The 20,269-nt window shown below is 44.0% G+C and overlaps 44 non-coding genes across 44 annotated transcripts; all 44 read left to right on the top strand.

Annotated features, from left to right (window-relative positions):
* Positions 1-64: 64 nt before the first annotated feature.
* trnag-ccc (transfer RNA glycine (anticodon CCC)) lies at positions 65-135 on the top strand. Its single transcript has one exon. It is a non-coding gene; the product is annotated as a tRNA-Gly (tRNA).
* A 168-nt stretch (positions 136-303) lies between these two features.
* On the top strand, positions 304-376 carry trnar-ucg (transfer RNA arginine (anticodon UCG)). Its single transcript has one exon. It is a non-coding gene; the product is annotated as a tRNA-Arg (tRNA).
* A 398-nt stretch (positions 377-774) lies between these two features.
* trnag-ccc (transfer RNA glycine (anticodon CCC)) lies at positions 775-845 on the top strand. The gene has a single exon. It is a non-coding gene; the product is annotated as a tRNA-Gly (tRNA).
* Positions 846-1,013: 168 nt separating this feature from the next.
* On the top strand, positions 1,014-1,086 carry trnar-ucg (transfer RNA arginine (anticodon UCG)). Its single transcript has one exon. It is a non-coding gene; the product is annotated as a tRNA-Arg (tRNA).
* Positions 1,087-1,723: 637 nt separating this feature from the next.
* On the top strand, positions 1,724-1,796 carry trnar-ucg (transfer RNA arginine (anticodon UCG)). Its single transcript has one exon. It is a non-coding gene; the product is annotated as a tRNA-Arg (tRNA).
* A 398-nt stretch (positions 1,797-2,194) lies between these two features.
* Positions 2,195-2,265, top strand: trnag-ccc (transfer RNA glycine (anticodon CCC)). Its single transcript has one exon. It is a non-coding gene; the product is annotated as a tRNA-Gly (tRNA).
* Positions 2,266-2,433: 168 nt separating this feature from the next.
* trnar-ucg (transfer RNA arginine (anticodon UCG)) lies at positions 2,434-2,506 on the top strand. Its single transcript has one exon. It is a non-coding gene; the product is annotated as a tRNA-Arg (tRNA).
* A 391-nt stretch (positions 2,507-2,897) lies between these two features.
* Positions 2,898-2,975, top strand: trnag-ccc (transfer RNA glycine (anticodon CCC)). Its single transcript has one exon. It is a non-coding gene; the product is annotated as a tRNA-Gly (tRNA).
* A 168-nt stretch (positions 2,976-3,143) lies between these two features.
* Positions 3,144-3,216, top strand: trnar-ucg (transfer RNA arginine (anticodon UCG)). Its single transcript has one exon. It is a non-coding gene; the product is annotated as a tRNA-Arg (tRNA).
* Positions 3,217-3,614: 398 nt separating this feature from the next.
* Positions 3,615-3,685, top strand: trnag-ccc (transfer RNA glycine (anticodon CCC)). The gene has a single exon. It is a non-coding gene; the product is annotated as a tRNA-Gly (tRNA).
* A 168-nt stretch (positions 3,686-3,853) lies between these two features.
* trnar-ucg (transfer RNA arginine (anticodon UCG)) lies at positions 3,854-3,926 on the top strand. Its single transcript has one exon. It is a non-coding gene; the product is annotated as a tRNA-Arg (tRNA).
* A 398-nt stretch (positions 3,927-4,324) lies between these two features.
* Positions 4,325-4,395, top strand: trnag-ccc (transfer RNA glycine (anticodon CCC)). The gene has a single exon. It is a non-coding gene; the product is annotated as a tRNA-Gly (tRNA).
* A 168-nt stretch (positions 4,396-4,563) lies between these two features.
* Positions 4,564-4,636, top strand: trnar-ucg (transfer RNA arginine (anticodon UCG)). Its single transcript has one exon. It is a non-coding gene; the product is annotated as a tRNA-Arg (tRNA).
* A 398-nt stretch (positions 4,637-5,034) lies between these two features.
* On the top strand, positions 5,035-5,105 carry trnag-ccc (transfer RNA glycine (anticodon CCC)). Its single transcript has one exon. It is a non-coding gene; the product is annotated as a tRNA-Gly (tRNA).
* Positions 5,106-5,273: 168 nt separating this feature from the next.
* Positions 5,274-5,346, top strand: trnar-ucg (transfer RNA arginine (anticodon UCG)). Its single transcript has one exon. It is a non-coding gene; the product is annotated as a tRNA-Arg (tRNA).
* A 637-nt stretch (positions 5,347-5,983) lies between these two features.
* Positions 5,984-6,056, top strand: trnar-ucg (transfer RNA arginine (anticodon UCG)). The gene has a single exon. It is a non-coding gene; the product is annotated as a tRNA-Arg (tRNA).
* Positions 6,057-6,454: 398 nt separating this feature from the next.
* trnag-ccc (transfer RNA glycine (anticodon CCC)) lies at positions 6,455-6,525 on the top strand. Its single transcript has one exon. It is a non-coding gene; the product is annotated as a tRNA-Gly (tRNA).
* A 168-nt stretch (positions 6,526-6,693) lies between these two features.
* On the top strand, positions 6,694-6,766 carry trnar-ucg (transfer RNA arginine (anticodon UCG)). The gene has a single exon. It is a non-coding gene; the product is annotated as a tRNA-Arg (tRNA).
* Positions 6,767-7,164: 398 nt separating this feature from the next.
* On the top strand, positions 7,165-7,235 carry trnag-ccc (transfer RNA glycine (anticodon CCC)). Its single transcript has one exon. It is a non-coding gene; the product is annotated as a tRNA-Gly (tRNA).
* Positions 7,236-7,403: 168 nt separating this feature from the next.
* Positions 7,404-7,476, top strand: trnar-ucg (transfer RNA arginine (anticodon UCG)). Its single transcript has one exon. It is a non-coding gene; the product is annotated as a tRNA-Arg (tRNA).
* A 398-nt stretch (positions 7,477-7,874) lies between these two features.
* trnag-ccc (transfer RNA glycine (anticodon CCC)) lies at positions 7,875-7,945 on the top strand. Its single transcript has one exon. It is a non-coding gene; the product is annotated as a tRNA-Gly (tRNA).
* Positions 7,946-8,823: 878 nt separating this feature from the next.
* Positions 8,824-8,896, top strand: trnar-ucg (transfer RNA arginine (anticodon UCG)). The gene has a single exon. It is a non-coding gene; the product is annotated as a tRNA-Arg (tRNA).
* A 398-nt stretch (positions 8,897-9,294) lies between these two features.
* On the top strand, positions 9,295-9,365 carry trnag-ccc (transfer RNA glycine (anticodon CCC)). Its single transcript has one exon. It is a non-coding gene; the product is annotated as a tRNA-Gly (tRNA).
* Positions 9,366-9,533: 168 nt separating this feature from the next.
* Positions 9,534-9,606, top strand: trnar-ucg (transfer RNA arginine (anticodon UCG)). The gene has a single exon. It is a non-coding gene; the product is annotated as a tRNA-Arg (tRNA).
* Positions 9,607-10,004: 398 nt separating this feature from the next.
* trnag-ccc (transfer RNA glycine (anticodon CCC)) lies at positions 10,005-10,075 on the top strand. Its single transcript has one exon. It is a non-coding gene; the product is annotated as a tRNA-Gly (tRNA).
* A 168-nt stretch (positions 10,076-10,243) lies between these two features.
* Positions 10,244-10,316, top strand: trnar-ucg (transfer RNA arginine (anticodon UCG)). Its single transcript has one exon. It is a non-coding gene; the product is annotated as a tRNA-Arg (tRNA).
* Positions 10,317-10,714: 398 nt separating this feature from the next.
* Positions 10,715-10,785, top strand: trnag-ccc (transfer RNA glycine (anticodon CCC)). The gene has a single exon. It is a non-coding gene; the product is annotated as a tRNA-Gly (tRNA).
* A 168-nt stretch (positions 10,786-10,953) lies between these two features.
* On the top strand, positions 10,954-11,026 carry trnar-ucg (transfer RNA arginine (anticodon UCG)). Its single transcript has one exon. It is a non-coding gene; the product is annotated as a tRNA-Arg (tRNA).
* A 398-nt stretch (positions 11,027-11,424) lies between these two features.
* On the top strand, positions 11,425-11,495 carry trnag-ccc (transfer RNA glycine (anticodon CCC)). Its single transcript has one exon. It is a non-coding gene; the product is annotated as a tRNA-Gly (tRNA).
* Positions 11,496-11,663: 168 nt separating this feature from the next.
* trnar-ucg (transfer RNA arginine (anticodon UCG)) lies at positions 11,664-11,736 on the top strand. The gene has a single exon. It is a non-coding gene; the product is annotated as a tRNA-Arg (tRNA).
* A 398-nt stretch (positions 11,737-12,134) lies between these two features.
* Positions 12,135-12,205, top strand: trnag-ccc (transfer RNA glycine (anticodon CCC)). The gene has a single exon. It is a non-coding gene; the product is annotated as a tRNA-Gly (tRNA).
* A 168-nt stretch (positions 12,206-12,373) lies between these two features.
* trnar-ucg (transfer RNA arginine (anticodon UCG)) lies at positions 12,374-12,446 on the top strand. Its single transcript has one exon. It is a non-coding gene; the product is annotated as a tRNA-Arg (tRNA).
* Positions 12,447-12,844: 398 nt separating this feature from the next.
* Positions 12,845-12,915, top strand: trnag-ccc (transfer RNA glycine (anticodon CCC)). The gene has a single exon. It is a non-coding gene; the product is annotated as a tRNA-Gly (tRNA).
* A 168-nt stretch (positions 12,916-13,083) lies between these two features.
* Positions 13,084-13,156, top strand: trnar-ucg (transfer RNA arginine (anticodon UCG)). The gene has a single exon. It is a non-coding gene; the product is annotated as a tRNA-Arg (tRNA).
* Positions 13,157-14,683: 1,527 nt separating this feature from the next.
* On the top strand, positions 14,684-14,754 carry trnag-ccc (transfer RNA glycine (anticodon CCC)). The gene has a single exon. It is a non-coding gene; the product is annotated as a tRNA-Gly (tRNA).
* Positions 14,755-15,393: 639 nt separating this feature from the next.
* On the top strand, positions 15,394-15,464 carry trnag-ccc (transfer RNA glycine (anticodon CCC)). The gene has a single exon. It is a non-coding gene; the product is annotated as a tRNA-Gly (tRNA).
* Positions 15,465-15,632: 168 nt separating this feature from the next.
* trnar-ucg (transfer RNA arginine (anticodon UCG)) lies at positions 15,633-15,705 on the top strand. Its single transcript has one exon. It is a non-coding gene; the product is annotated as a tRNA-Arg (tRNA).
* Positions 15,706-16,102: 397 nt separating this feature from the next.
* On the top strand, positions 16,103-16,173 carry trnag-ccc (transfer RNA glycine (anticodon CCC)). Its single transcript has one exon. It is a non-coding gene; the product is annotated as a tRNA-Gly (tRNA).
* A 639-nt stretch (positions 16,174-16,812) lies between these two features.
* Positions 16,813-16,883, top strand: trnag-ccc (transfer RNA glycine (anticodon CCC)). The gene has a single exon. It is a non-coding gene; the product is annotated as a tRNA-Gly (tRNA).
* Positions 16,884-17,051: 168 nt separating this feature from the next.
* On the top strand, positions 17,052-17,124 carry trnar-ucg (transfer RNA arginine (anticodon UCG)). Its single transcript has one exon. It is a non-coding gene; the product is annotated as a tRNA-Arg (tRNA).
* Positions 17,125-18,649: 1,525 nt separating this feature from the next.
* trnag-ccc (transfer RNA glycine (anticodon CCC)) lies at positions 18,650-18,720 on the top strand. The gene has a single exon. It is a non-coding gene; the product is annotated as a tRNA-Gly (tRNA).
* A 639-nt stretch (positions 18,721-19,359) lies between these two features.
* trnag-ccc (transfer RNA glycine (anticodon CCC)) lies at positions 19,360-19,430 on the top strand. The gene has a single exon. It is a non-coding gene; the product is annotated as a tRNA-Gly (tRNA).
* Positions 19,431-19,598: 168 nt separating this feature from the next.
* Positions 19,599-19,671, top strand: trnar-ucg (transfer RNA arginine (anticodon UCG)). Its single transcript has one exon. It is a non-coding gene; the product is annotated as a tRNA-Arg (tRNA).
* A 397-nt stretch (positions 19,672-20,068) lies between these two features.
* On the top strand, positions 20,069-20,139 carry trnag-ccc (transfer RNA glycine (anticodon CCC)). The gene has a single exon. It is a non-coding gene; the product is annotated as a tRNA-Gly (tRNA).
* Positions 20,140-20,269: the final 130 nt, after the last annotated feature.

Genomic DNA, 20,269 nt, shown 5'->3' with positions numbered 1-20,269 from the left:
CTCATGGAAAAGCACTGTGATTGGTGTTTAATTTTTGGCGACCTCTAAAGTGTAGCTGCGCAGGGTGCCAGTGGTGTAGTGGTATCATGCAAGATTCCCATTCTTGTGAACCGGGTTCGATTCCCGGCTGGCGCACAGACAAGGAATGTAGAGAGTTCTTTTCTTTTTCCGAACGTCACGCTCTTATGCGCTGAGCTCTTGCCAACATGGTTATGTGCAAAAGAAGCATGGCTTCAGCATATATTTGAAAACTAGTCTATAGTCGAGAAGACCTTCAAAGTCTGCTCTATACAAAGCAAAAGTGGCCCAGTGGCCTAATGGATAAGGCATCAGCCTTCGGAGCTGAGGATTGTGGGTTCGAGTCCCATCTGGGTCATACATTGGAGACTAAACAGTACATTCTCATTCTTTGGCTTCCCTGCAGACTTCCTCTGTCTTCTTTATTAAGACCCTTTGTAAAGGTAAGTCTGCTATCAAGCTTAGTGTGAAAGCATACAACAATGAGCCATAGAGAAGAGCCTTAGACGTCAACCCATGCAGAACAGTACAACATTGTTGTCCTCTATATGGCATGTTTGTCTGAAAAGCGAAGAGGAATGAAAAGCATGATGTACTGTCTCACGTGGTTATTGAGCAAATCAAGGACAGGTCCATGGAAAAATGAAACAGTAGCTGAAAATGTGATCTGGCTTGAAAAGATGTGTAAATTGCTCATGGAAAAGCACTGTGATTGGTGTTTACTTTTTGGCGACCTCTAAAGTGTAGCTGCGCAGGGTGCCAGTGGTGTAGTGGTATCATGCAAGATTCCCATTCTTGTGAACCGCGTTCGATTCCCGGCTGGCGCACAGACAAGGAATGTAGAGAGTTCTTTTCTTTCTCCGAACGTCACGCTCTTATGCGCTGAGCTCTTGCCAACATGGTTATGTGCAAAAGAAGCATGGCTTCAGCATATATTTGAAAACTAGTCTATATTCGAGAAGACCTTCAAAGTCTGCACTATGCAAAGCAAAAGTGGCCCAGTGGCCTAATGGATAAGTCATCAGCCTTCGGAGCTGAGGATTGTGGGTTCGAGTCCCATCTGGGTCTTACATTGGAGACTAAACAGTACATTCTCATTCTTTGGCTTCCCTGCAGACTTCCTCTGTCTTCTTTATTAAGACCCTTTGTAAAGGTAAGTCTGCTAACAAGCTGAGTGTGAAAGCATACAACAATGAGCCGTAGAGAAGAGCCTTAGACGTCAACCCATGCAGAACAGTACAACATTGTTGTCCTCTACATGGCATGTTTGTCTGAGAAGCGAAGAGGAATGAAAAGCATGATGTACTGTCTCACGTGGTTATTGAGCAAATCAAGGACAGGTCCATGGAAAAATGAAACAGTAGCTGAAAATGTGATCTGGCTTGAAAAGATGTGTAAATTGCTCATGGAAAAGCACTGTGATTGGTGTTTACTTTTTGGCGACCTCTAAAGTGTAGCTGTGCAGTGTGCCACTGGTGTAGTGGTATCATGCAAGATTCCCATTCTTGTGAACCGGGTTCAATTCCCGGCTGGCGCACATACAAGGAATGTAGAGAGTTCTTTTCTTTCTCCCAACGTCACGCTCTTATGCGCTGAGCTCTTGCCAACATGGTTATGTGCAAAAGAAGCATGGCTTCAGCATATATTTGAAAACTAGTCTATAGTCGAGAAGACCTTCAAAGTCTGCACTATGCAAAGCAGAAGTGTCCCAGTGGCCTAATGGATAAGGCATCAGCCTTCGGAGCTGAGGATTGTGGGTTCGAGTCCCATCTGGGTCATACATTGGAGACTAAACAGTACATTCTCATTCTTTGGCTTGCCTGCAGACTTCCTCTGTCTTCTTTCTTTAGACCCTTTGTAAAGGTAAGTCTGCAAACAAGCTGAGTGTGAAAGCATACAACAATGAGCCATAGAGAAGAACCTTAGACGTCAACCCATGCAGAACAGTACAACATTGCTGACCTCTACATGGCATGTTTGTCTGAGAAGCGAAGAGGAATGAAAAGCATGATGTACTGTCTCACGTGGTTATTGAGCAAATCAAGGACAGGTCCATGGAAAAATGAAACAGTAGCTGAAAATGTGATCTGGCTTGAAAAGATGTGTAAATTGCTCATGGAAAAGCACTGTGATTGGTGTTTACTTTTTGGCGACCTCTAAAGAGTAGCTGCGCAGGGTGCCAGTGGTGTAGTGGTATCATGCAAGATTCCCATTCTTGTGAACCGGGTTCGATTCCCGGCTGGAGCACAGACAAGGAATGTAGAGAGTTCTTTTCTTTCTCCGAACGTCACGCTCTTATGCGCTGAGCTCTTGCCAACATGGTTATGTGCAAAAGAAGCATGGCTTCAGCATATATTTGAAAACTAGTCTATAGTCGAGAAGACCTTCAAAGTCTGCACTATGCAAAGCAAAAGTGGCCCAGTGGCCTAATGGATAAGGCATCAGCCTTCGGAGCTGAGGATTGTGGGTTCGAGTCCCATCTGGGTCATACATTGGAGACTAAACAGTACATTCTCATTCTTTGGCTTGCATGCAGACTTCCTCTGTCTTCTTTATTAAGACCCTTTGTAAAGGTAAGTCTGCTAACAAGCTGAGTGTGAAAGCATACAACAATGAGCCATAGAGAAGAACCTTAGACGTCAACCCATGCAGAACAGTACAACATTGTTGTCCTCTACATGGCATGTTTGTCTGAGAAGCGAAGAGGAATGAAAAGCATGATGTACTGTCTCACCTGGTTATTGAGCAAATCAAGGACAGGTCCATGGAAAAATGAAACAGTAGCTGAAAATGTGATCTGGCTTGAAAAGATGTGTAAATTGCTCATGGAAAAGCACTGTGATTGGTGTTTACTTTTTGGCGACCTCTAAAGTGTAGCTGCGCAGGGTACCAGTGGTATAGTGGTATCATGCAAGATTCCCATTCTTGTGAACCGGGTTCGATTCCCGGCTGGCGCACAGACAAGGAATGAAGAGAGTTCTTTTCTTTCTCCCAACGTCACGCTCTTATGCGCTGAGCTCTTGCCAACATGGTTATGTGCAAAAGAAGCATGGCTTCAGCATATATTTGAAAACTAGTCTATATTCGAGAAGACCTTCAAAGTCTGCACTATGCAAAGCAAAAGTGGCCCAGTGGCCTAATGGATAAGGCATCAGCCTTCGGAGCTGAGGATTGTGGGTTCGAGTCCCATCTGGGTCATACATTGGAGACTAAACAGTACATTCTCATTCTTTGGCTTGCCTGCAGACTTCCTCTGTCTTCTTTCTTTAGACCCTTTGTAAAGGTAAGTCTGCAAACAAGCTGAGTGTGAAAGCATACAACAATGAGCCATAGAGAAGAGCCTTAGACGTCAACCCATGCAGAACAGTACAACATTGTTGTCCTCTATATGGCATGTTTGTCTGAGAAGCGAAGAGGAATGAAAAGCATGATGTACTGTCTCACGTGGTTATTGAGCAAATCAAGGACAGGTCCATGGAAAAATGAAACAGTAGCTGAAAATGTGATCTGGCTTGAAAAGATGTGTAAATTGCTCATGGAAAAGCACTGTGATTGGTGTTTACTTTTTGGCGACCTCTAAAGTATAGCTGCGCAGGGTGCCAGTGGTGTAGTGGTATCATGCAAGATTCCCATTCTTGTGAACCGGGTTCGATTCCCGGCTGGCGCACAGACAAGGAATGTAGAGAGTTCTTTTCTTTCTCCGAACGTCACGCTCTTATGCGCTGAGCTCTTGCCAACATGGTTATGTGCAAAAGAAGCATGGCTTCAGCATATATTTGAAAACTAGTCTATAGTCGAGAAGACCTTCAAAGTCTGCTCTATGCAAAGCAAAAGTGGCCCAGTGGCCTAATGGATAAGGCATCAGCCTTCGGAGCTGAGGATTGTGGGTTCGAGTCCCATCTGGGTCATACATTGGAGACTAAACAGTACATTCTCATTCTTTGGCTTCCCTGCAGACTTCCTCTGTCTTCTTTCTTTAGACCCTTTGTAAAGGTAAGTCTGCTAACAAGCTGAGTGTGAAAGCATACAACAATGAGCCGTAGAGAAGAGCCTTAGACGTCAACCCATGCAGAACAGTACAACATTGTTGTCCTCTACATGGCATGTTTGTCTGAGAAGCGAAGAGGAATGAAAAGCATGATGTACTGTCTCACGTGGTTATTGAGCAAATCAAGGACAGGTCCATGGAAAAATGAAACAGTAGCTGAAAATGTGATCTGGCTTGAAAAGATGTGTAAATTGCTCATGGAAAAGCACTGTGATTGGTGTTTAATTTTTGGCGACCTCTAAAGTGTAGCTGCGCAGGGTGCCAGTGGTGTAGTGGTATCATGCAAGATTCCCATTCTTGTGAACCGGGTTCGATTCCCGGCTGGCGCACAGACAAGGAATGTAGAGAGTTCTTTTCTTTCTCCGAACGTCACGCTCTTATGCGCTGAGCTCTTGCCAACATGGTTATGTGCAAAAGAAGCATGGCTTCAGCATATATTTGAAAACTAGTCTATAGTCGAGAAGACCTTCAAAGTCTGCTCTATGCAAAGCAAAAGTGGCCCAGTGGCCTAATGGATAAGGCATCAGCCTTCGGAGCTGAGGATTGTGGGTTCGAGTCCCATCTGGGTCATACATTGGAGACTAAACAGTACATTCTCATTCTTTGGCTTCCCTGCAGACTTCCTCTGTCTTCTTTATTAAGACCCTTTGTAAAGGTAAGTCTGCTAACAAGCTGAGTGTGAAAGCATACAACAATGAGCCGTAGAGAAGAGCCTTAGACGTCAACCCATGCAGAACAGTACAACATTGTTGTCCTCTACATGGCATGTTTGTCTGAGAAGCGAAGAGGAATGAAAAGCATGATGTACTGTCTCACGTGGTTATTGAGCAAATCAAGGACAGGTCCATGGAAAAATGAAACAGTAGCTGAAAATGTGATCTGGCTTGAAAAGATGTGTAAATTGCTCATGGAAAAGCACTGTGATTGGTGTTTAATTTTTGGCGACCTCTAAAGTGTAGCTGCGCAGGGTGCCAGTGGTGTAGTGGTATCATGCAAGATTCCCATTCTTGTGAACCGGGTTCGATTCCCGGCTGGCGCACAGACAAGGAATGTAGAGAGTTCTTTTCTTTCTCCGAACGTCACGCTCTTATGCGCTGAGCTCTTGCCAACATGGTTATGTGCAAAAGAAGCATGGCTTCAGCATATATTTGAAAACTAGTCTATATTCGAGAAGACCTTCAAAGTCTGCACTATGCAAAGCAAAAGTGGCCAAGTGGCCTAATGGATAAGGCATCAGCCTTCGGAGCTGAGGATTGTGGGTTCGAGTCCCATCTGGGTCATACATTGGAGACTAAACAGTACATTCTCATTCTTTGGCTTGCCTGCAGACTTCCTCTGTCTTCTTTATTAAGACCCTTTGTAAAGGTAAGTCTGCTAACAAGCTGAGTGTGAAAGCATACAACAATGAGCCGTAGAGAAGAGCCTTAGACGTCAACCCATGCAGAACAGTACAACATTGTTGTCCTCTACATGGCATGTTTGTCTGAGAAGCGAAGAGGAATGAAAAGCATGATGTACTGTCTCACGTGGTTATTGAGCAAATCAAGGACAGGTCCATGGAAAAATGAAACAGTAGCTGAAAATGTGATCTGGCTTGAAAAGATGTGTAAATTGCTCATGGAAAAGCACTGTGATTGGTGTTTACTTTTTGGCGACCTCTAAAGTGTAGCTGCGTAGGTTGCCAGTGGTGTAGTGGTATCATGCAAGAATCCCATTCTTGTGAACCGGGTTCGATTCCCGGCTGGCGCACAGACAAGGAATGTAGAGAGTTCTTTTCTTTCTCCGAACGTCACGCTCTTATGCGCTGAGCTCTTGCCAACATGGTTACGTGCAAAAGAAGCATGGCTTCAGCATATATTTGAAAACTAGTCTATAGTCGAGAAGACCTTCAAAGTCTGCACTATGCAAAGCAAAACTGGCCCAGTGGCCTAATGGATAAGGCATCAGCCTTCGGAGCTGAGGATTGTGGGTTCGAGTCCCATCTGGGTCATACATTGGAGACTAAAGAGTACATTCTCATTCTTTGGCTTGCCTGCAGACTTCCTCTGTCTTCTTTATTAAGACCCTTTGTAAAGGTAAGTCTGCTAACAAGCTGAGTGTGAAAGCATACAACAATGAGCCGTAGACAAGAGCCTTAGACGTCAACCCATGCAGAACAGTACAACATTGTTGTCCTCTACATGGCATGTTTGTCTGAGAAGCGAAGAGGAATGAAAAGCATGATGTACTGTCTCACGTGGTTATTGAGCAAATCAAGGACAGGTCCATGGAAAAATGAAACAGTAGCTGAAAATGTGATCTGGCTTGAAAAGATGTGTAAATTGCTCATGGAAAAGCACTGTGATTGGTGTTTACTTTTTGGCGACCTCTAAAGTGCAGCTGCGCAGGGTGCCAGTGGTGTAGTGGTATCATGCAAGATTCCCATTCTTGTGAACCGGGTTCGATTCCCGGCTGGCGCACAGACAAGGAATGTAGAGAGTTCTTTTCTTTCTCCGAACGTCACGCTCTTATGCGCTGAGCTCTTGCCAACATGGTTATGTGCAAAAGAAGCATGGCTTCAGCATATATTTGAAAACTAGTCTATATTCGAGAAGACCTTCAAAGTCTGCACTATGCAAAGCAAAAGTGGCCAAGTGGCCTAATGGATAAGGCATCAGCCTTCGGAGCTGAGGATTGTGGGTTCGAGTCCCATCTGGGTCATACATTGGAGACTAAACAGTACATTCGCATTCTTTGGCTTGCCTGCAGACTTCCTCTGTCTTCTTTCTTTAGACCCTTTGTAAAGGTAAGTCTGCAAACAAGCTGAGTGTGAAAGCATACAACAATGAGCCATAGAGAAGAGCCTTAGACGTCAACCCATGCAGAACAGTACAACATTGTTGTCCTCTATATGGCATGTTTGTCTGAGAAGCGAAGAGGAATGAAAAGCATGATGTACTGTCTCACGTGGTTATTGAGCAAATCAAGGACAGGTCCATGGAAAAATGAAACAGTAGCTGAAAATGTGATCTGGCTTGAAAAGATGTGTAAATTGCTCATGGAAAAGCACTGTGATTGGTGTTTAATTTTTGGCGACCTCTAAAGTGTAGCTGCGCAGGGTGCCAGTGGTGTAGTGGTATCATGCAAGATTCCCATTCTTGTGAACCGGGTTCGATTCCCGGCTGGCGCACAGACAAGGAATGTAGAGAGTTCTTTTCTTTCTCCGAACGTCACGCTCTTATGCGCTGAGCTCTTGCCAACATGGTTATGTGCAAAAGAAGCATGGCTTCAGCATATATTTGAAAACTAGTCTATATTCGAGAAGACCTTCAAAGTCTGCACTATGCAAAGCAAAAGTGGCCCAGTGGCCTAATGGATAAGGCATCAGCCTTCGGAGCTGAGGATTGTGGGTTCGAGTCCCATCTGGGTCATACATTGGAGACTAAACAGTACATTCTCATTCTTTGGCTTGCCTGCAGACTTCCTCTGTCTTCTTTCTTTAGACCCTTTGTAAAGGTAAGTCTGCAAACAAGCTGAGTGTGAAAGCATACAACAATGAGCCATAGAGAAGAGCCTTAGACGTCAACCCATGCAGAACAGTACAACATTGTTGTCCTCTATATGGCATGTTTGTCTGAGAAGCGAAGAGGAATGAAAAGCATGATGTACTGTCTCACGTGGTTATTGAGCAAATCAAGGACAGGTCCATGGAAAAATGAAACAGTAGCTGAAAATGTGATCTGGCTTGAAAAGATGTGTAAATTGCTCATGGAAAAGCACTGTGATTGGTGTTTACTTTTTGGCGACCTCTAAAGTGTAGCTGCGCAGGGTGCCAGTGGTGTAGTGGTATCATGCAAGATTCCCATTCTTGTGAACCGCGTTCGATTCCCGGCTGGCGCACAGACAAGGAATGTAGAGAGTTCTTTTCTTTCTCCGAACGTCACGCTCTTATGCGCTGAGCTCTTGCCAACATGGTTATGTGCAAAAGAAGCATGGCTTCAGCATATATTTGAAAACTAGTCTATATTCGAGAAGACCTTCAAAGTCTGCACTATGCAAAGCAAAAGTAGCCCAGTGGCCTAATGGATAAGTCATCAGCCTTCGGAGCTGAGGATTGCGGGTTCGAGTCCCATCTGGGTCATACATTGGAGACTAAACAGTACATTCTCATTCTTTGGCTTCCCTGCAGACTTCCTCTGTCTTCTTTATTAAGACCCTTTGTAAAGGTAAGTCTGCTAACAAGCTGAGTGTGAAAGCATACAACAATGAGCCGTAGAGAAGAGCCTTAGACGTCAACCCATGCAGAACAGTACAACATTGTTGTCCTCTACATGGCATGTTTGTCTGAGAAGCGAAGAGGAATGAAAAGCATGATGTACTGTCTCACGTGGTTATTGAGCAAATCAAGGACAGGTCCATGGAAAAATGAAACAGTAGCTGAAAATGTGATCTGGCTTGAAAAGATGTGTAAATTGCTCATGGAAAAGCACTGTGATTGGTGTTTACTTTTTGGCGACCTCTAAAGTGTAGCTGCGTAGGTTGCCAGTGGTGTAGTGGTATCATGCAAGAATCCCATTCTTGTGAACCGGGTTCGATTCCCGGCTGGCGCACAGACAAGGAATGTAGAGAGTTCTTTTCTTTCTCCGAACGTCACGCTCTTATGCGCTGAGCTCTTGCCAACATGGTTACGTGCAAAAGAAGCATGGCTTCAGCATATATTTGAAAACTAGTCTATAGTCGAGAAGACCTTCAAAGTCTGCACTATGCAAAGCAAAACTGGCCCAGTGGCCTAATGGATAAGGCATCAGCCTTCGGAGCTGAGGAATGTGGGTTCGAGTCCCATCTGGGTCATACATTGGAGACTAAAGAGTACATTCTCATTCTTTGGCTTGCCTGCAGACTTCCTCTGTCTTCTTTATTAAGACCCTTTGTAAAGGTAAGTCTGCTAACAAGCTGAGTGTGAAAGCATACAACAATGAGCCGTAGACAAGAGCCTTAGACGTCAACCCATGCAGAACAGTACAACATTGTTGTCCTCTACATGGCATGTTTGTCTGAGAAGCGAAGAGGAATGAAAAGCATGATGTACTGTCTCACGTGGTTATTGAGCAAATCAAGGACAGGTCCATGGAAAAATGAAACAGTAGCTGAAAATGTGATCTGGCTTGAAAAGATGTGTAAATTGCTCATGGAAAAGCACTGTGATTGGTGTTTACTTTTTGGCGACCTCTAAAGTGTAGCTGCGTAGGGTGCCAGTGGTGTAGTGGTATCATGCAAGAATCCCATTCTTGTGAACCGGGTTCGATTCCCGGCTGGCGCACAGACAAGGAATGTAGAGAGTTCTTTTCTTTCTCCGAACGTCACGCTCTTATGCGCTGAGCTCTTGCCAACATGGTTACGTGCAAAAGAAGCATGGCTTGAGCATATATTTGAAAACTAGTCTATAGTCGAGAAGACCTTCAAAGTCTGCACTATGCAAAGCAAAAGTGGCCCAGTGGCCTAATGGATAAGGCATCAGCCTTCGGAGCTGAGGATTGTGGGTTCGAGTCCCATCTGGGTCATACATTGGAGACTAAACAGTACATTCTCATTCTTTGGCTTGCCTGCAGACTTCCTCTATCTTCTTTCTTTAGACCCTTTGTAAAGGTACGTCTGCAAACAAGCTAAGTGTGAAAGCATACAACAATGAGCCATAGAGAAGAACCTTAGACGTCAACCCATGCAGAACAGTACAACATTGTTGACCTCTACATGGCATGTTTGTCTGAGAAGCCAAGAGGAATGAAAAGCATGATGTACTGTCTCACGTGGTTATTGAGCAAATCAAGGACAGGTCCATGGAAAAATGAAACAGTAGCTGAAAATGTGATCTGGCTTGAAAAGATGTGTAAATTGCTCATGGAAAAGCACTGTGATTGGTGTTTACTTTTTGGCGACCTCTAAAGTTTAGCTGCGCAGGGTGCCAGTGGTGTAGTGGTATCATGCAAGATTCCCATTCTTGTGAACCGGGTTCGATTCCCGGCTGGCGCACAGACAAGGAATGTAGAGAGTACTTTTCTTTCTCCGAACGTCACGCTCTTATGCGCTGAGCTCTTGCCAACATGGTTATGTGGCAAAGAAGCATGGCTTCAGCATATATTTGAAAACTAGTCTATAGTCGAGAAGACCTTCAAAGTCTGCACTATGCAAAGTAAAAGTGGCCCAGTGGCCTAATGGATAAGGCATCAGCCTTCGGAGCTGAGGATTGTGGGTTCGAGTCCCATCTGGGTCATACATTGGAGACTATACAGTACATTCTCATTCTTTGGCTTGCCTGCAGACTTCCTCTATCTTCTTTCTTTAGACCCTTTGTAAAGGTAAGTCTGCAAACAAGCTAAGTGTGAAAGCATACAACAATGAGCCATAGAGAAGAACCTTAGACGTCAACCCATGCAGAACAGTACAACATTGTTGACCTCTACATGGCATGTTTGTCTGAGAAGCGAAGAGGAATGAAAAGCATGATGTACTGTCTCACGTGGTTATTGAGCAAATCAAGGACAGGTCCATGGAAAAATGAAACAGTAGCTGAAAATGTGATCTGGCTTGAAAAGATGTGTAAATTGCTCATGGAAAAGCACTGTGATTGGTGTTTACTTTTTGGCGACCTCTAAAGTTTACCTGCGCAGGGTGCCAGTGGTGTAGTGGTATCATGCAAGATTCCCATTCTTGTGAACCGGGTTCGATTCCCGGCTGGCGCACAGACAAGGAATGTAGAGAGTACTTTTCTTTCTCCGAACGTCACGCTCTTATGCGCTGAGCTCTTGCCAACATGGTTATGTGGCAAAGAAGCATGGCTTCAGCATATATTTGAAAACTAGTCTATAGTCGAGAAGACCTTCAAAGTCTGCACTATGCAAAGCAAAAGTGGCCCAGTGGCCTAATGGATAAGGCATCAGCCTTCGGAGCTGAGGATTGTGGGTTCGAGTCCCATCTGGGTCATACATTGGAGACTAAACAGTACATTCTCATTCTTTGGCTTGCCTGCAGACTTCCTCTATCTTCTTTCTTTAGACCCTTTGTAAAGGTAAGTCTGCAAACAAGCTGAGTGTGAAAGCATACAACAATGAGCCATAGAGAAGAACCTTAGACGTCAACCCATGCAGAACAGTACAACATTGCTGACCTCTACATGGCATGCTTGTCTGAGAAGCGAAGAAGAATGAAAAGCATGATGTACTGTCTCACGTGGTTATTGAGCAAATCAAGGACAGGTCCATGGAAAAATGAAACAGTAGCTGAAAATGTGATCTGGCTTGAAAAGATGTGTAAATTGCTCATGGAAAAGCACTGTGATTGGTGTTTACTTTTTGGCGACCTCTAAAGTTTGGCTGCGCAGGGTGCCAGTGGTGTAGTGGTATCATGCAAGATTCCCATTCTTGTGAACCGGGTTCGATTCCCGGCTGGCGCACAGACAAGGAATGTAGAGAGTACTTTTCTTTCTCCGAACGTCACGCTCTTATGCGCTGAGCTCTTGCCAACATGGTTATGTGCAAAAGAAGCATGGCTTCAGCATATATTTGAAAACTAGTCTATAGTCGAGAAGACCTTCAAAGTCTGCACTATGCAAAGCAAAAGTGGCCCAGTGGCCTAATGGATAAGGCATCAGCCTTCGGAGCTGAGGATTGTGGGTTCGAGTCCCGTCTGGGTCATACATTGGATACTAAAGAGTACATTCTCATTCTTTGGCTTGCCTGCAGACTTCCTCTGTCTTCTTTATTAAGACCCTTTGTAAAGGTAAGTCTGCAAACAAGCTGAGTGTGAAAGCATACAACAATGAGCCGTAGACAAGAGCCTTAGACGTCAACCCATGCAGAACAGTACAACATTGTTGTCCTCTACATGGCATGTTTGTCTGAGAAGCGAAGAGGAATGAAAAGCATGATGTACTGTCTCACGTGGTTATTGAGCAAATCAAGGACAGGTCCATGGAAAAATGAAACAGTAGCTGAAAATGTGATCTGGCTTGAAAAGATGTGTAAATTGCTCATGGAAAAGCACTGTGATTGGTGTTTACTTTTTGGCGACCTCTAAAGAGTAGCTGCGCAGGGTGCCAGTGGTGTAGTGGTATCATGCAAGATTCCCATTCTTGTGAACCGGGTTCGATTCCCGGCTGGCGCACAGACAAGGAATCTAGAGAGTACTTTTCTTTCTCCGAACGTCACGCTCTTATGCGCTGAGCTCTTGCCAACATGGTTATGTGGCAAAGAAGCATGGCTTCAGCATATATTTGAAAACTAGTCTATAGTCGAGAAGACCTTCAAAGTCTGCACTATGCAAAGCAAAAGTGGCCCAGTGGCCTAATGGATAAGGCATCAGCCTTCGGAGCTGAGGATTGTGGGTTCGAGTCCCATCTGGGTCATACATTGGAGACTAAACAGTACATTCTCATTCTTTGGCTTGCCTGCAGACTTCCTCTGTCTTCTTTATTAAGACCCTTTGTAAAGGTAAGTCTGCTAACAAGCTGAGTGTGAAAGCATACAACAATGAGCCGTAGACAAGAGCCTTAGACGTCAACCCATGCAGAACAGTACAACATTGTTGTCCTCTACATGGCATGTTTGTCTGAGAAGCGAAGAGGAATTAAAAGCATGATGTACTGTCTCACGTGGTTATTGAGCAAATCAAGGACAGGTCCATGGAAAAATGAAACAGTAGCTGAAAATGTGATCTGGCTTGAAAAGATGTGTAAATTGCTCATGGAAAAGCACTGTGATTGGTGTTTACTTTTTGGCGACCTCTAAAGTGTAGCTGCGTAGGGTGCCCGTGGTGTAGTGGTATCATGCAAGATTCCCATTCTTGTGAACCGGGTTCGATTCCCGGCTGGCGCACAAACAAGGAATGTAGAGAGTTCTTTTCTTTCTCCGAACGTCACGCTCTTATGCGCTGAGCTCTTGCCAACATGGTTATGTGCAAAAGAAGCATGGCTTCAGCATATATTTGAAAACTAGTCTATAGTCGAGAAGACCTTCAAAGTCTGCACTATGCAAAGCAAAAGTGGCCCAGTGGCCTAATGGATAAGGCATCAGCCTTCGGAGCTGAGGATTGTGGGTTCGAGTCCCATCTAGGTCATACATTGGAGACTAAACAGTACATTTTCATTCTTTGGATGGCTGCAGACTTTCTCAATCTTCTTTCTTTAGACCAGTGGTTCCCAAAGTGGGGGGCGCGCCCCCTAGGTGGGGCGCGGAGCTATTGCAGGGGGGGCGCGGAGCTTGGAAGTAAAACGGGATGCACCGATTCCGATATTAATATCTGAAACAATTCTAGATCGGGTATCGGTGACAATGTGACCGATCCATAAAAACAGATCTATTCAGTCTAATTCTATGCTTGTATTGCTTGCTTTTCGGAGTTAGTTCAACCTTAAATATCCACTCTGTCCCGGATAGAAGTGAACCTGGACAGTTAACAGTGAACAGTTAACAGTGAAACGCGAAGCACACAGAGGAGAGGTGAATCACTGACTCGTACTCGCGCTGGTGCTATTCCACTTAGTCCGTTTATTTGCTGGTTGACCAAATTAAACCTGGTCTCCAGCACTACTTGACTGTTCATACATGAACTGGTGAGTTGCCCAAAGCTCATTGAATGCGTTACTTACAGAAATGAAATAATGATAAAATAAAGAGCAGTGATCTGAGTCAACAATATTCCATACGCGCACTCAACTTGCTCCCTTAAAGAGACAGTACACATATTTCTGGCCGTTACATGCTTTGTGCTCTGCGTGATGTCTGCGCTTGCAAACTAGCCGCATATGAATTGCTGTTTCTCTTATTTCATCTCCTCATTTATTTTAAATTATATTTAGAATTCTTGAACCATTTAAAAGGTTTCTTGCAGTTTATTTTTTTCATGTTTGACCAAAGTTGTGAACCTATTGTTTTTGTAAGTTTCAGGTTCTTTGGTATTATTTATTTTACATTCAATGTTATATTCATAATTGCACTGACTGAACAAATGCAAGTTGTGTTGTTTTTACATGTTTTTGTGTGTGTTTAAGTGTGCTATACTGGTACAGAGTTTTCAATAAACTTCTAATTCAGTATGTCTGTGTTTAAAAAAAAAAAATGTTTTAAGTCGATTCAGCACAGTTTTACTCTATCGCCGATACTAAGCCTCAGATATCTGAATCGGTATCGGAAGTGAAAAACGTGAATCGGTACATCCCTAATCAATATGGGGGGGGGGGGGGGGGGGGGGGGCGCACAAATATTCTCATCTACTAAAGGGGGGCACGGCAGAAAAAGTTTGGGAACCACTGCTTTAGACCCTTTGTAAAGGTAAGTCTGCAAACAAGCTGACTGTGAAAGCATACAACAATGAGCCATAGAGAAGAACCTTAGACGTCAACCCATGCAGAACAGTACAACATTGCTGACCTCTACATGGCATGCTTGTGTGAGAAGCGAAGAGGAATGAAAAGCATGATGTACTATCTCACGTGGTTATTGAACAAATCAAGGACAGGTCCATGGAAAAATGAAACAGTAGCTGAAAATGTGATCTGGCTTGAAAAGATGTGTAAATTGCTCATGGAAAAGCACTGTGATTGGTGTTTACTTTTTGGCGACCTCTAAAGAGTAGCTGCGCAGGGTGCCAGTGGTGTAGTGGTATCATGCAAGATTCCCATTCTTGTGAACCGGGTTCGATTCCCGGCTGGCGCACAGACAAGGAATCTAGAGAGTACTTTTCTTTCTCCGAACGTCACGCTCTTATGCGCTGAGCTCTTGCCAACATGGTTATGTGGCAAAGAAGCATGGCTTCAGCATATATTTGAAAACTAGTCTATAGTCGAGAAGACCTTCAAAGTCTGCACTATGCAAAGCAAAAGTGTGCCAGTGGCCTAATGGATAAGGCATCAGCCTTCGGAGCTGAGGATTGTGGGTTCGAGTCCCATCTGGGTCATACATTGGAGACTAAAGAGTACATTCTCATTCTTTGGCTTGCCTGCAGACTTCCTCTGTCTTCTTTATTAAGACCCTTTGTAAAGGTAAGTCTGCTAACAAGTTGAGTGTGAAAGCATACAACAATGAGCCGTAAACAAGAGCCTTTGACGTCAACCCATGCAGAACAGTACAACATTGTTGTCCTCTACATGGCATGTTTGTCTGAGAAGCGAAGAGGAATGAAAAGCATGATGTACTGTCTCACGTGGTTATTGAGCAAATCAAGGACAGGTCCATGGAAAAATGAAACAGTAGCTGAAAATGTGATCTGGCTTGAAAAGATGTGTAATTTGCTCATGGAAAAGCACTGTGATTGGTGTTTACTTTTTGGCGACCTCTAAAGTGTAGCTGCGTAGGGTGCCAGTGGTGTAGTGGTATCATGCAAGATTCCCATTCTTGTGAACCGGGTTCGATTCCCGGCTGGCGCACAGACAAGGAATGTAGAGAGTTATTTTCTTTCTCCGAACGTCACGCTCTTATGCGCTGAGCTTTTGCCAACATGGTTATGTGCAAAAGAAGCATGGCTTCAGCATATATTTGAAAACTAGTCTGTAGTCGAGAAGACCTTCAAAGTCTGCACTATGCAAAGCAAAAGTGGCCCAGTGGCCTAATGGATAAGGCATCAGCCTTCGGAGCTGAGGATTGTGGGTTCGAGTCCCATCTGGGTCATACATTGGAGACTAAACAGTACATTCTCATTCTTTGGATGGCTGCAGACTTTCTCAATCTTCTTTCTTTAGACCCTTTGTAAAGGTAAGTCTGCAAACAAGCTGACTGTGAAAGCATACAACAATGAGCCATAGAGAAGAACCTTAGACGTCAACCCATGCAGAACAGTACAACATTGCTGACCTCTACATGGCATGCTTGTGTGAGAAGCGAAGAGGAATGAAAAGCATGATGTACTATCTCACGTGGTTATTGAACAAATCAAGGACAGGTCCATGGAAAAATGAAACAGTAGCTGAAAATGTGATCTGGCTTGAAAAGATGTGTAAATTGCTCATGGAAAAGCACTGTGATTGGTGTTTACTTTTTGGCGACCTCTAAAGAGTAGCTGCGCAGGGTGCCAGTGGTGTAGTGGTATCATGCAAGATTCCCATTCTTGTGAACCGGGTTCGATTCCCGGCTGGCGCACAGACAAGGAATCTAGAGAGTACTTTTCTTTCTCCGAACGTCACGCTCTTATGCGCTGAGCTCTTGCCAACATGGTTATGTGGCAAAGAAGCATGGCTTCAGCATATATTTGAAAACTAGTCTATAGTCGAGAAGACCTTCAAAGTCTGCACTATGCAAAGCAAAAGTGTGCCAGTGGCCTAATGGATAAGGCATCAGCCTTCGGAGCTGAGGATTGTGGGTTCGAGTCCCATCTGGGTCATACATTGGAGACTAAAGAGTACATTCTCATTCTTTGGCTTGCCTGCAGACTTCCTCTGTCTTCTTTATTAAGACCCTTTGTAAAGGTAAGTCTGCTAACAAGTTGAGTGTGAAAGCATACAACAATGAGCCGTAAACAAGAGCCTTTGACGTCAACCCATGCAGAACAGTACAACATTGTTGTCCTCTACATGGCATGTTTGTCTGAGAAGCGAAGAGGAATGAAAAGCATGATGTACTGTCTCACGTGGTTATTGAGCAAATCAAGGACAGGTCCATGGAAAAATGAAACAGTAGCTGAAAATGTGATCTGGCTTGAAAAGATGTGTAATTTGCTCATGGAAAAGCACTGTGATTGGTGTTTACTTTTTGGCGACCTCTAAAGTGTAGCTGCGTAGGGTGCCAGTGGTGTAGTGGTATCATGCAAGATTCCCATTCTTGTGAACCGGGTTCGATTCCCGGCTGGCGCACAGACAAGGAATGTAGAGAGTTATTTTCTTTCTCCGAACGTCACGCTCTTATGCGCTGAGCTTTTGCCAACATGGTTATGTGCAAAAGAAGCATGGCTTCAGCATATATTTGAAAACTAGTCTGTAGTCGAGAAGACCTTCAAAGTCTGCACTATGCAAAGCAAAAGTGGCCCAGTGGCCTAATGGATAAGGCATCAGCCTTCGGAGCTGAGGATTGTGGGTTCGAGTCCCATCTAGGTCATACATTGGAGACTAAACAGTACATTTTCATTCTTTGGATGGCTGCAGACTTTCTCAATCTTCTTTCTTTAGACCAGTGGTTCCCAAAGTGGGGGGCGCGCCCCCTAGGTGGGGCGCGGAGCTATTGCAGGGGGGGCGCGGAGCTTGGAAGTAAAACGGGATGCACCGATTCCGATATTAATATCTGAAACAATTCTAGATCGGGTATCGGTGACAATGTGACCGATCCATAAAAACAGATCTATTCAGTCTAATTCTATGCTTGTATTGCTTGCTTTTCGGAGTTAGTTCAACCTTAAATATCCACTCTGTCCCGGATAGAAGTGAACCTGGACAGTTAACAGTGAACAGTTAACAGTGAAACGCGAAGCACACAGAGGAGAGGTGAATCACTGACTCGTACTCGCGCTGGTGCTATTCCACTTAGTCCGTTTATTTGCTGGTTGACCAAATTAAACCTGGTCTCCAGCACTACTTGACTGTTCATACATGAACTGGTGAGTTGCCCAAAGCTCATTGAATGCGTTACTTACAGAAATGAAATAATGATAAAATAAAGAGCAGTGATCTGAGTCAACAATATTCCATACGCGCACTCAACTTGCTCCCTTAAAGAGACAGTACACATATTTCTGGCCGTTACATGCTTTGTGCTCTGCGTGATGTCTGCGCTTGCAAACTAGCCGCATATGAATTGCTGTTTCTCTTATTTCATCTCCTCATTTATTTTAAATTATATTTAGAATTCTTGAACCATTTAAAAGGTTTCTTGCAGTTTATTTTTTTCATGTTTGACCAAAGTTGTGAACCTATTGTTTTTGTAAGTTTCAGGTTCTTTGGTATTATTTATTTTACATTCAATGTTATATTCATAATTGCACTGACTGAACAAATGCAAGTTGTGTTGTTTTTACATGTTTTTGTGTGTGTTTAAGTGTGCTATACTGGTACAGAGTTTTCAATAAACTTCTAATTCAGTATGTCTGTGTTTAAAAAAAAAAAATGTTTTAAGTCGATTCAGCACAGTTTTACTCTATCGCCGATACTAAGCCTCAGATATCTGAATCGGTATCGGAAGTGAAAAACGTGAATCGGTACATCCCTAATCAATATGGGGGGGGGGGGGGGGGGGGGGCGCACAAATATTCTCATCTACTAAAGGGGGGCACGGCAGAAAAAGTTTGGGAACCACTGCTTTAGACCCTTTGTAAAGGTAAGTCTGCAAACAAGCTGACTGTGAAAGCATACAACAATGAGCCATAGAGAAGAACCTTAGACGTCAACCCATGCAGAACAGTACAACATTGCTGACCTCTACATGGCATGCTTGTGTGAGAAGCGAAGAGGAATGAAAAGCATGATGTACTATCTCACGTGGTTATTGAACAAATCAAGGACAGGTCCATGGAAAAATGAAACAGTAGCTGAAAATGTGATCTGGCTTGAAAAGATGTGTAAATTGCTCATGGAAAAGCACTGTGATTGGTGTTTACTTTTTGGCGACCTCTAAAGAGTAGCTGCGCAGGGTGCCAGTGGTGTAGTGGTATCATGCAAGATTCCCATTCTTGTGAACCGGGTTCGATTCCCGGCTGGCGCACAGACAAGGAATCTAGAGAGTACTTTTCTTTCTCCGAACGTCACGCTCTTATGCGCTGAGCTCTTGCCAACATGGTTATGTGGCAAAGAAGCATGGCTTCAGCATATATTTGAAAACTAGTCTATAGTCGAGAAGACCTTCAAAGTCTGCACTATGCAAAGCAAAAGTGTGCCAGTGGCCTAATGGATAAGGCATCAGCCTTCGGAGCTGAGGATTGTGGGTTCGAGTCCCATCTGGGTCATACATTGGAGACTAAAGAGTACATTCTCATTCTTTGGCTTGCCTGCAGACTTCCTCTGTCTTCTTTATTAAGACCCTTTGTAAAGGTAAGTCTGCTAACAAGTTGAGTGTGAAAGCATACAACAATGAGCCGTAAACAAGAGCCTTTGACGTCAACCCATGCAGAACAGTACAACATTGTTGTCCTCTACATGGCATGTTTGTCTGAGAAGCGAAGAGGAATGAAAAGCATGATGTACTGTCTCACGTGGTTATTGAGCAAATCAAGGACAGGTCCATGGAAAAATGAAACAGTAGCTGAAAATGTGATCTGGCTTGAAAAGATGTGTAATTTGCTCATGGAAAAGCACTGTGATTGGTGTTTACTTTTTGGCGACCTCTAAAGTGTAGCTGCGTAGGGTGCCAGTGGTGTAGTGGTATCATGCAAGATTCCCATTCTTGTGAACCGGGTTCGATTCCCGGCTGGCGCACAGACAAGGAATGTAGAGAGTTATTTTCTTTCTCCGAACGTCACGCTCTTATGCGCTGAGCTTTTGCCAACATGGTTATGTGCAAAAGAAGCATGGCTTCAGCATATATTTGAAAACTAGTCTGTAGTCGAGAAGACCTTCAAAGTCTGCACTATGCAAAGCAAAAGTGGCCCAGTGGCCTAATGGATAAGGCATCAGCCTTCGGAGCTGAGGATTGTGGGTTCGAGTCCCATCTGGGTCATACATTGGAGACTAAACAGTACATTCTCATTCTTTGGATGGCTGCAGACTTTCTCAATCTTCTTTCTTTAGACCCTTTGTAAAGGTAAGTCTGCAAACAAGCTGACTGTGAAAGCATACAACAATGAGCCATAGAGAAGAACCTTAGACGTCAACCCATGCAGAACAGTACAACATTGCTGACCTCTACATGGCATGCTTGTGTGAGAAGCGAAGAGGAATGAAAAGCATGATGTACTATCTCACGTGGTTATTGAACAAATCAAGGACAGGTCCATGGAAAAATGAAACAGTAGCTGAAAATGTGATCTGGCTTGAAAAGATGTGTAAATTGCTCATGGAAAAGCACTGTGATTGGTGTTTACTTTTTGGCGACCTCTAAAGAGTAGCTGCGCAGGGTGCCAGTGGTGTAGTGGTATCATGCAAGATTCCCATTCTTGTGAACCGGGTTCGATTCCCGGCTGGCGCACAGACAAGGAATCTAGAGAGTACTTTTCTTTCTCCGAACGTCACGCTCTTATGCGCTGAGCTCTTGCCAACATGGTTATGTGGCAAAGAAGCATGGCTTCAGCATATATTTGAAAACTAGTCTATAGTCG

Source organism: Brachyhypopomus gauderio, chromosome 7 (assembly GCF_052324685.1).
Source record: "Brachyhypopomus gauderio isolate BG-103 chromosome 7, BGAUD_0.2, whole genome shotgun sequence".
NCBI classification, from domain to species: Eukaryota; Metazoa; Chordata; class Actinopteri; order Gymnotiformes; family Hypopomidae; genus Brachyhypopomus; species Brachyhypopomus gauderio.
The sequence above is the reverse complement of the archived record's forward strand: the minus strand, read 5'-3'. Positions and strand labels throughout refer to the sequence as shown.